Here is a 12,122-nt window from a genome sequence, read left to right on the forward strand (position 1 = left end):
TCAAAGAATAATCCAATGGTGCCAGGGCAACCATACATAATGCATTTCCCTAATGATTGAGAATATCCTGCAAGTGGGCCACCTATAGAGCCACTTTTTTGGCCTATGCTTGAAGTTGTAGCATTACTTTATTATAGATACTAGCCTTAGTATACATGGAAACATTTATATCCATAAATTTGTTTATAAAATGCACAACATTTCTATCTCTCCAAAGAGTAAAAATAATCTCTAGCCTAAAACTATGCTAAATCTACAAGAACTTAAATGTGATTTTGGTAAAGTCTCCAAGAAAAACCATATGCCAAGAAAATGGTTTCAAGGTAAAAGGCCTAAAAAAATCATTGATCCAAAGCCAATACTATTGAGCTTTATGACAAAATCAAAAGATGTGCAAGAAAGTCTCAAATCTCCCCAAAAAGGAATAATGTGGGCCAGGAATACCCAAATTCTTGAACCAAGGACACATACACAAAAACTAGAAGATAATACACCAAGAAAAGAGTGCAATCTTTAGCTTAGTAATGACTTTGCAGATAGTGTTAAACCTATATCTCCAATTGTGTTGTGTGGACTATAGATGCTAGTGCTAATTGAGAGACTCAACCATAGGAAAATGAGGCACCAACCATAGGTATCCCATTTTGGGCTTGTAGTTGACAAGAGGACTACATAGATACCACTTCTAGTCCTTCCACCAAAGCTTGGTAGGTTGAATTTTCAGCTTATGAAGCAAGTGAGGAGGTAGAGAAGAGACTAGAATGTCAAAAGTTTGTTGGTCTGGATGATTTAGGTGATATTGGGCCTGCATATCTTCCCATAATCTCAAATACATGAAGACTCTAGAAAAATAAATCTTAGGCATCTTGATGCCATGTTTGAAAAAATGTAGCACACTAGCACCTTGAATCTTGGCAAGTGGCACACACTCAAAAGAAAACACAGGTGACCACCACAAATTATGTTGATTCAAGGAAAGCCCATCTTTGAAACCATTACTAGCCCAACAAAGACATGGCTTGATAGTCTCCCAAGGTCTCCAAATTATCTTAACAACAAAGGAGCCTTGGATATGAACATGCTCAAAGGTGATGAGAAGGGTCTAAAACTTGATCCCCTTCCATGTTGGTCTATTGACAAGAAAACTAGAGGAGATGTATTCCTTGAGAAGAATCTTCTAGGCCTCATCTCTAGAAAGAGCTCATATTACCCACTTAACACATAATGCAATACCTTGTTTGTGAGTGGAGATAAAGCCAAGCATAGTAGATTCCTTAGGCAAGCAACAATATTTGTAAGGAACTCTATAGAAGCCATGATGCTCAAAATATGAAGCCTAGAGGGAATCACTAAGAAGATTATCCAATTCAAAATAATATGCTTTGGATGGAACCCATCAAGAGGAATAATACACACGGGTAGTAGCCAGGACCTTGGAGAAAATTTGGAATTTACTAGCCAAAGAGAGAGGCTTGGTAATCCAATAGTCCAACTTTTTAGAGATATTTTCAAGCATGACATTTCAAAGGTCCACTCTAGAAGCTTGAAAAGAAAAAGGGATACCTAAGAAATGAAAGATTTTACCATGTTGGATCCATTTCCATTGGTATTGTGCTAGCCAAGGCAAAGCAAGAAGGAAAGACTATTTATAGAAGAGCATCTTGTGCTAGTGAGTGGCTGGCCTAGAAGCCAAACAAAAGATATCTAGGCATTGGAGTGTATTGAAAATATTGTCCTCATCCTCAATGAGGGCAAGGAAGGAATCATCAACAAAGTGTCCATTGAAAAGCTGAATGGGGTACTTAGGAAGAGAAATTTCCCAAACATGACTATAGGATATGACATGGGCAAATAAGTAACCAAACCCTTCAACAACCAAGATGTACAAAGTAGGAGCCAAAGGAAAGCACTAGCAAATAGATCTAAAAATGCCAAAGACCTCATATTTTTTTGTCACAAATGATGATGCAAGAAGAAGCATCACCAAAAAAATCTCCATACATTGAAGAAAGACATGTCCAAATCTTAAATATTTTTGAATAGCAAGAATGAAGGGTCATTCAATGCAATCATAAGCTTTGGAAAAATCAATTTTGAGAAAGAGAGCTTGTTTCTTAGACCTACAAGTCCATTCCATGCCTTCGTAGATGAAAATGATGTTGTCTAGGATATAATAGGATTTTATAAAGTCTTTCTGCTTTGGTCGAACAACCAGTGGTAAGAGACACTAGATTTTAAGTGCTAGAGCTTTAGCTATGATATTATAGGAGACATTCAACAAAGTGACATGCCTCCAATTGCATATATCTTTGGGATCGCTAGCCTTAGGTATGAATTTGATACTACCTTTATTATAAAGGTTACCTAAAGATTTAGAGTAAAAATATTCCAGGTAAACCTTGTGAAGATCTGGCCCAATAGAATTCCAAAAGGATTTGTAAAACTCATTGGGGAAACCATTGTATCTAGGAACCTTGTCATCCATAAAGGAAAAGACAACCTCTTTAAGGTCACTAAGAGTAAGAAATTTCTCATAGAAAGAATGTAGCTCAACTACAAGGTAGTTAGGAGTCACAATGTTGCATTCCTTAAAATCTTGGATTCACTTTAGCGATTGATCTTAGGTAGTGAAAACCTATTCATAATGGTAGACAAAGGCTTGAAGAATGTTAGAAAGGGAAGAAAAAATCTATTGTCCTTAATTTTTTTGATCCCAACTAAAGTTTTCTAAGCTCTGAGATCTTGAAAGAATTCCTTTGAGGCTTGGTCACTGACCTCAAGCCAGTGGTGATGGGATTTTATTTGGACCCCCTATTGGAAACTATAATTGGAACAATTTTTATGTTGTTATTGATGTCAAATCTTATTGGTAAGACAATTTTCTATCTAATTTGAGTGCCATATCTAGATGATTGATGAAGAGGATTTAAGAAGTTGGTCATAACAAAAGAACCTAGAGGAAAGGTTGGGTTATGAGAGGAAACTACAATGGGCACTTGATTAGTTAGACTTTGATAATATGAAGTGATTGTTTCATCATGTTACAAGGAAGACAATTGTACTGAAGCCTTGAAGAAGTGATCAAAGATTGACCAAATGTATAGGCTTGAATGAGCAAAAAAGCATAAGATTAAGGAACTTGAAGTATATGTCAAGTGATGCTAGTGTCGATCGAGTCACAATATGTGCCGAGAAAAAGTCATGTTGATTGAACATTAGTATTGACCGAGCGTCAGTATATGTGCCAAAAAAGAAAGTTAGTATTGACTGGGTAACTTGTTGATGAATGAGTACCAGAACACAGTATTGGCCAAGTGACAACATTTTGACAATTTATGAGAAAATCATGACTTCTAGCCAATAGAGTTGATTTCTTGGAATTTGTAAAGCATGTGGAAGATAAGGATGGATGAACTAGAACATTTAAATTGAGGTAAATTGTGTTTGTGCATTTCTATGTAAGGATTCATGAAGAAGTTTGGAGAAGTTTATAGAACATAAAAGAGGAGAAAAAATGTTGGAAGGATTCAAGGAATCTGACCTAAACCTAAGATCTACAATAGTGTTTAAGAGGGAAAATATCAAAATTACCTATTTAAGGAGGCACAAGAGCTAAGCTTGTGTGTGCAAGTGGGTGTGAAGACCTATCAAGGTTGGAGTAGTTGTTGATGATATTGATTAAGGAACTTAAGAAGAAAGCTAAGAAGAATTGTGAAGAGGTGAAGGGTGATTTCTTGAAGGGTTGTCAAGAAAATCAAAGACTGAGATGACAATGAAGGCTAGTAAGTGGATCAACATGTGAGCCAAATTGTGATATGTATTTGCAAAGTGAGTTGTATTTTCTAGATCAAAACTTGTTGTTACTTTCTAACCATTGTATCCATATTTAAATCCTTTAATCAAGGTTTACCTAATAGTCATAAGTAAATCCATTAATCAAGGTCACATTCTTATGGAATGTTCTAAAGTCCTCTAACAAAGCCACTCCTAACAGGTTGATTATATCCTATAACAAGGTCATATTTCACAGTATGTTTTTTAACCTTTGCCAAGGTTGGCTCCTAACTAAGCTCACTTCACAAGAGTGAAAGGATTGGTGAAAGGTTGTTGGTGGTTTTTTCCAAATTGGGTTTCCATGTTAAATCCTAGTGTCAAACTTGTGTGAATGTTATTTGTGATGTTTTACTATTAATGTTTACATTTTTCAAGTTTGTTATATTTAGGATAGAGGACTGTTAGTTTATGTTAAAAGTTTACAATAGAGGCCACGCTAATGGATGTTTGGATCTAAAGTAGTTTAATTGTTTAATTGTTCAATTGGTACATCTAGACCTTAGATAACTGATTCAGCCCTCATCACTTCTTAGCTATTCTAAACATTCTAACACCCCCCTGGTGGCATAATTGTTGGAAACCTTTTTGTGATGGTGGAGATTGGGAAGATGAAGTTGCAGGTCTAGGTCAAACAGGTTCAAGGCTAGAGCCTCTAAAGTCACACACAGAGCTTTGGTGGTGGCCTCATAGGACTACTTGTGGTATAGGGAAAATTTCCCACCATAAATCCGAAGAATTCTTGTTGTACTGGCAATAGCATCATTTTCCATTGAATCCACCCTAATGAGTGTGGGGCCGAGACTCTAAATTTTAAACATATGATATGTGAGCCCTAGTGGGATCATGACTCAACAATGACATGTTGAGAAAAAATTATGTTTTGGAAGGATGCCTCTAAACTATTTTACAGGTGATAGTAAAAAGAATTGGGAAATAATATGACAATGTCACATTTGAAAAAGGAATGAAAGGGAGATATCTTTCTTCAGAAAAAGAGAAAAAATATTGTGCAGATATCATTGCATGATCATGTCTTTTAAAAATCTTGTGAGAGCTAGCTCTGAAATTAGACCAAGTATGACGATTCTCACCATAATGATGGTGGTGGGCATTGGATTAAAAAGGTCTAATTTATTGCACATGTAGTACCAAGATTCTCTTTCTCTAGTTATCCACTAGAAAGATAGAATACCTTATTTATTAGAGGCTGGAACTCAATCATTTTCAAGTCCCCACAAACAACTTAGATGGTAGGTGGCAAAGAATCTACCATCCAATGCCACATTTGAGATTGTTTCCCAAACATGATTGGGAGCATAAACATTAACTATCCCAAAAGAATGACTATGGAAGGAAAAATAAATCCATAAAATATTATGCATGGGGTTAGAACCATGGTCAATAACACAAGAAGATAAATGAGGTGAAAGGAGAATACCTACACCACCTCAACCAACTTCATGCTGGAAAGAAAAAAACTACATTGTCTAACCAAATAATAGGGCAAGCAACATTGACCAAAAATCCTAAAATCTTAACTTCATATAGACAAAGGGTGTCTAGGAATCCATGTTGGCATCTAGTATCTCACACATAATATTTGTGAGGGAGGTATGTGAGACCCCACACATTCCATGAGAAAAAATTCATGGAAACAGTTATTGCATGTCTTCCTTGTCACCAAGAGAGGAGAAGTTGTTATGCAAAAATGAACCAGAGGTGAAGGTAGGAGAAAAGTCACCACTAGAGATGATTCTCCTCTTCTTCAAACCACCATCAAGGTTTTTTCCATGAACATCGAGGCTACGAGAGCATTGGAAAAGATGAGACCCAAGTAGGACTACCATGGATGCTACCTGAGGAGTGTAGAACAAAATGAGTCAAAAAGAACCCATAGATGATGCCATCCCTTGGTTGACAAGGTTTGAAATGGGTGGTGAAACCACTGGTGTGCTTGACATCATAGTAGAGGTAACACTAAAAATCTCCAATGAAGGGTGGGCATAGGAGGACCCTTGTTGCCTAGATGACAAGAAAGTCTTTCCCTTGCAAACTACTATTGTCCACTCATCTTTTTTAGCATTTTCAACTTGCTTTTCCTAGGGTTCTTTGATAGAATCTGACTTGTGAGGCATGGCTAGAGGGCAGTCCTTGATCTTGTGTTCAGTTGATTGACATTGATAAGAGGTTTTCGTTAGGTTCAAATATAACACCTTATGAGTGAAGGTGTGCACTCCAACTTGAATGCCAATGGTTTGTTTGAGATCATGAGAGAGGTCCACTTCAACACAAACCCCTTCGAGGATGCAAATTGAAGAATTTCTCTGGTTCCATGCAAACCATTTTGCCAAGGGTTTGAGCAATAGCATGAATAAACTTCCAACAAGGTATGGGGAGACTTGAAAACTCAATCTAGATGTGGACTTTTAGTTTCTTGTCATCTGAGATAGAGAAATCCTAGGACCACCGTTGGAAAACCAACAATGAAGACCTAACTGACCAGGGCCCATGGTTGAAGACCGTGTCAACTTGAGAAGGGTTAAAAAATTGAAATAAAAAAATCATTTAGTAAGGCTTTGGATGCCCTCGAGTTGGACTCCATGAGGAGTCCAGTTCTTGGCAACCCATTCTTTGAGCATGCTTTTAGTAGGAGACTGACCCACAAAGTAACCATTAAGGTATGTTTCTCTAGCTAGTTGCATGCATCATCAAACTCCTGAATGTTAAGGATAATATCAAGGGAGGGCTTACCTCGTGAAACACTTTTAGAACAAACTTTCATGACCATTTGTTTAGAGGAGGTGCCATGAGAATCCATCCCAACAACTCTAGCACCAATATGAACTACTAGGATAAAGTTGGTTGGATCCATAACAAAACCCCTAATGCTCCCACAATTAATGTGGTAAGACATGTGCAAAACCAGAGATGAATTCAGGAAAAAAGTCATACTGCATGTAAAACCCTAACAAAGCAATTTCACATTCCCTCAATCATTTTGTATGTTTGTAATGGGTGTTAAGTATTTTTAAATTTGATATCTCTTACATCTTCTACATGATTTTTTTGATGAAATATAAATATACTAGTAATATAAGTCCAATGAAAATTACCCAATTTCATCACTTTTTATTTCACCACCTTTTCCTTCAACAATAAAAGAAATGGAAGACATATTATTTTTAGTTGAATAAAAATATAATGAACATGATATCTACTTTGCTTCTTACATTGTAATTTTCAAGTGAATATTTGGTCATAATATTTGCCTGACAACATTATTACTGCCTTGTTTTGTGTGGCTTATCTATACAATGAAATCTTTGCCAATAGTATAGATTATATACCACCATTCTTATTGTTCTTATCTAATCAAAATGAAATCTTTCCTTTTAATATAGACTTGTTGTTTTTATGTCTCTCTAATAAAGGCTAAAGTTTTTAAATTTTAAATCTATTGGTGCCTTCTATATAAGTCTTGGTAATAAATTATAAGTACCCCAGTAATAGAAGTCCAAGGAAAAAAACCACCCATCTCAACCATTTTTATTTCATCATCTACTCACTCAACAATAAAAAAAGAAGAATGACTAAAATTATAATCCTTCAATATGTATCCATTTCTCTCTCTCTCACACACACTCACACAAATAGTGTGAGACATTTAATATTGAAACATATAATATGAATGAGATATATGGTTTCATCGTATAGAAACCAAACCATATTTTAGATACATATACCTTATACCAGTTTTTCTGCATAAGTAAAATCATGCTCTTTCAATTTATATTCAATAATGTTTGGTCATGAGCATAGGAATGGAGAATAGGCATGTAATATTGGGAATAGGAATGGCTATTCCAATAACAGGTAGTTTTCGGAATGGGTATAAGCTCATTTTAGAGGCAAAATGGGAATGCGTATTCCTATTCGCTTTTCCAAGTGACGAACCAAACAGAAAATGGAAAATGTATTCCGACTTTTCTATTCCTATTCCAGCAACCAAATGGGCCCTAAAATTTGGATAAATGAAATCACACTCATTCAATCCACATCTATTAATCATGTCCCTTTAATTAACACCCATTAATTTTTTCATAAGAAAAAAACATACTTGTTAAATCCACATCCATTAATCATGCTCCTTCAACCCACACCCATTAAATTATAAAATGGCAAAATTCTTCTTTAGTTCTTTTTGTGCTTTTTCAGTTAACATATATTAAATTTTACACAAGTAAAATCAGACTCTTTCAATTCTTATTCATTAATCGTGCTTCTTAAATCCAAATAAAATAATCTTTAATAATATGAGTCCAAAAAAGACCAACCCATTTAAATATTTTTATTTCACCACCTTCTCCCTTAACAATTAAAAACATGAATCCACATCCATTGAACCTTGAACAAGCAAAACTGCTTCAACCTTCTTTTTGCGTGGGTAACATTTAAGCTCTCCCTCGATATTCCACAATTCCATAAACATCAATGTTCCAATGTATCGTATAGAGTTTCCAATGTATCATACAGAGTTTCTGCTTAGGTTTTATCTATTTAAGCTCTCGCTGAGTTGGAGATTGAAAATGGCTTCGCTGGATACTCCAAACTTACGTACTTTGGCTTTTATGTTCTCATTTGCAACCGAATCTTTCCCAATAATATTCTCATTTATAAATTCATTTTAAGTGCTCATTCAACATTCATACACAATGTAATTCTTAGATTCTTATTCCAATAATAAAAAAAAAATTCACACACAATGATTTGGCGCCATCTACGGGAAATATTTATGCACCTTTATTCAATGTAAATATTAAAGATTCCCACTCTTTAGCATTGGCTATGGGTACATATAAGTTGCCCCATAGCCACTGGCCAGTGGATTTGGGTGTAGGATCGTACGAATATTCCAAACAGATCATGGATTAGTAGTGTTTGACATAGGTCATGAAGATTCGAAGAGGGTTTTTATTTTTATTTTACGGATATCATTTTTATGTGTTAATAATATATTTTGATATTAATTACATCATTCTTTGAAAAAAATTAAATTATTCTTAAATCAGATTTTCATGTAAAAAATAAGTTATATTTGTAATGTATGATGTCTAATAATGTATTTTGTTACTTTTCTTGTGAGAAGATATATAACTTTAATTCATCTACATTTTAAGGATGAAGACTTGACTGCAAGGCATGCACAATTAAAGCTAATAAAGCTGCTATAAAGAATAATACAATTTGTTATCACGAGTTTTCAAAACATCCAAAACCATCAAATATAGTCATCTATTAAGGACATGGTGAGAGTGACAATTGGTGATTTAGGTAAGAGCGTACAACACAAATGTGAGCCTCTTATCGAAGAGGTCTTGGGTTCAAATCTACTCGTGCTTACTAAATAATCATAATAATAATTAAACACAACACATAATAATTAATAATGACTTCAACCTCTTACTGATCGAGAGAGAGAGAGAGAGAGAGAGAGAGAGAGAGAGAGAGAGAGAGAGAGAGAGAGAGAGAGAGAGAGAGAGAGAGAGAGAGAGTGATAATTAGTGATGCAATTACAAATAATGCAATTATATCAGTTCATAGGTTATTATTCTTCTTCTTCAATAGTATTGTAGATCCAAAAATAAATAAATATGATAAAAATAATTCTACTTATGTATTTTAAATTGTGTGTAATACTTTCATCTTCAAAGTTTTATACCATCCTATATGATCTATCATTCAAAAGAAATAAATAATTAGAAAGTAGAAATCATGACCAAAAGTATGAAGCATAATCTAAACTAAAAGTGAAAAAAATAGCACTATAAACTACAAAAAGTACACAACTTTTTAGAAATATGATTGCAAGTACTCAACATAAATTATTTGTATCATATAGATTAGGTGACCGGAGAGTCCTCCGCTTTACTAAAACTATAAAAGGAACTATTGAAATCAACCCCAACACATTTGAAACCATTGGCCCCTTTAAGCTCATGGACAATCTACAGGTACTTAATTCCATTTCCATATATGTTTCTTGTGTAGATCACTAGGTTCAAGTAGACTTTAAACATTATTATATGCAATGAGATAGTTTATAGATTCTAAATTTGAATTATTTACCATATAATATGTGCACCATCACATTGTTGACATGTGCTTAAATTATAAAAGATTTATATTAATTGGTTGATTAAATATTACTAAAATTCTAATTAAAATATTTGGTTTATTATTTTTAAGGTTTCAATTCAATCAAGACATCCTGTTGTGTCTAATAAAAAATTTATTTTATTGTTCCCAAATTTCATTAACCCAAGATACCTTGTTATTCAAATGCTTTTGAGAACTAATCAAAGAAACTTAATTAGAAAAGTAAGATCATTTCTCTAAATATAAAAAAGTTGTATGATATGATTAATGTGGTAGTAATTTTTAATGTGATCGATTTCTCTCTATTTAAACAATTGGCATATTAGTCATGTTATTTATTATTATCTTAAAGAACCCATTGTATTCAAATGATCTACCCTTTCTCAAACCATGCTACAATAAAAACTAGAACTCAAATCAATATTTTAAAGATTATATTGTTTGAAATTTATCAAATAACCTAAAATGAAATAAGTACATGTAATAATATTCTAGTAAAATAATTCAAGTGAATTGTAAAAGTGGTTCTTTTGTAAGGTGGGTGCATTCATTTGTAGTATCATTGTTCCTAAAATGCTAATAAAATGTTATCTTAAGAACTATTTAAATAAGAAGCTCTTACAATGGAATCAAGATTCCAAAGCATTTATGCATACAATCTCCAAAGAAATGGGAGAATTTGTATGTATATTTATGATTCAATTATGTAAATAATTATATTCATAGAAGTTAGTTGAACAAATCTATAAAAAATTAGGCTAATTGAATAAATTCATATCATAGGTTGCTTCCATCAAGGTTCCTCAATTTGTAACTTTCCACTTCACCAATGGTCATGAAGAAAAAATGCGGCCAACAACAAGCTAATTCCAATTATAGTTGATTGTTGTGAATATTATCCTAGTACTAAAATATTGGAAAGAAAACTCCTACAAGAATTGAGATCATTTGATGGAAATGATATTCTTCCAAATTCAAGATGATTTCCTTTTCTCTTATAATTACTTACTATGGAAAGTATCCACATTTTTTATATGAATAATAGTATTGAAGATAATATTCATGTCACAATAAATTTTGTTCAATTCCATTAGGTAGTATTGATAATAATACAAAAATATAAAAGTTATAAAATTATTTCTATTTTATTTCTATATTTAGTAGTATGACATACATACCAAGAAAATAAATACATTTTCTTTAAATAGAATAGGATGCTTTATAAGTATACCCCTCAATGGTAGTCCAAGAGGAACATTGGAGAACGTGTCTCCTCCAAAGGAGCATTCATGGTAGAGGATAGACATGTGAACTATTAATACAAATTATAGAGGAAATGTGTATCATTATACATATGGATGTGGAGAAAAGTTCCCTTTCCATTATGTCAATTCTCTTGCAAAGGTTTACATAATATTTTTAAACTTCTTAAAATCAATATCATGGACACATATGGATGATATTTTTTAACAAACTATATCAATTGACTGAATTTTGGTACCAAGAGGCGAGCATGCCTTCTTAACCCTTCTTCCTAGATCATCCTATAGACAATGTAGAAGGCGATGGTGAGAATGTTCAAACTAAAACCAAGAATTAGTCCAATTTTAAAAAAAAATCAATTTATATTAATTGGTTAACCTATTTGTTTTAGAGGAGTGGTGATTTCTAAAGTGACTCGTAAATATGGTGATGGGTTTGGGCTAGTTTTAGATGGATCTGCCTTCATAGAAGTTTCTCATGAAAAGCTTCCTTATGACCTCTCACAAGGTCTACATGGTTTATGGATTTATTCTTTGTAAATTTGATAATTATATTCTATTTGAATGGAATTCAAGGAAAAAATGGAATATCAATGTTCAACACTTGAAATTATTATGTAAGGTTATGAGTTAGTCAAATTTTCTCAATGCCAAATATTTCTTATGTATTGCTAAGTAGCTTACATGATTATTGAATTATACTTCTCACTAGAATTGATTAATATATTCTTTTGGTGATTTTTTTAGTGGCTAGTGTTCATAAGAATCATATTGCTTAAAACCTTTGGTTTTTATGTTGGTTTTAGCATAAAGACAAGTTTGTATGACCAAAAGGTTGGATGAATTGGCAAAATAATGTGAGGGGCCTTA

General features: G+C 33.4%; 1 pseudogene; it reads left to right on the top strand.

Moving 5' to 3' along the window:
- The first annotated feature begins 7,688 nt into the window (after positions 1 to 7,688).
- On the top strand, positions 7,689 to 11,792 carry LOC149530908 (carotenoid cleavage dioxygenase 8 homolog B, chloroplastic-like; annotated as a pseudogene).
- The last annotated feature ends 330 nt before the right edge of the window (positions 11,793 to 12,122 follow it).

The sequence above is a fragment of the Cupressus sempervirens genome, chromosome 11, assembly GCF_028749045.1.
Source record: "Cupressus sempervirens isolate cs-2001-9-10 chromosome 11, ASM2874904v1, whole genome shotgun sequence".
In the NCBI taxonomy this organism is placed as follows: Eukaryota; Viridiplantae; Streptophyta; class Pinopsida; order Cupressales; family Cupressaceae; genus Cupressus; species Cupressus sempervirens.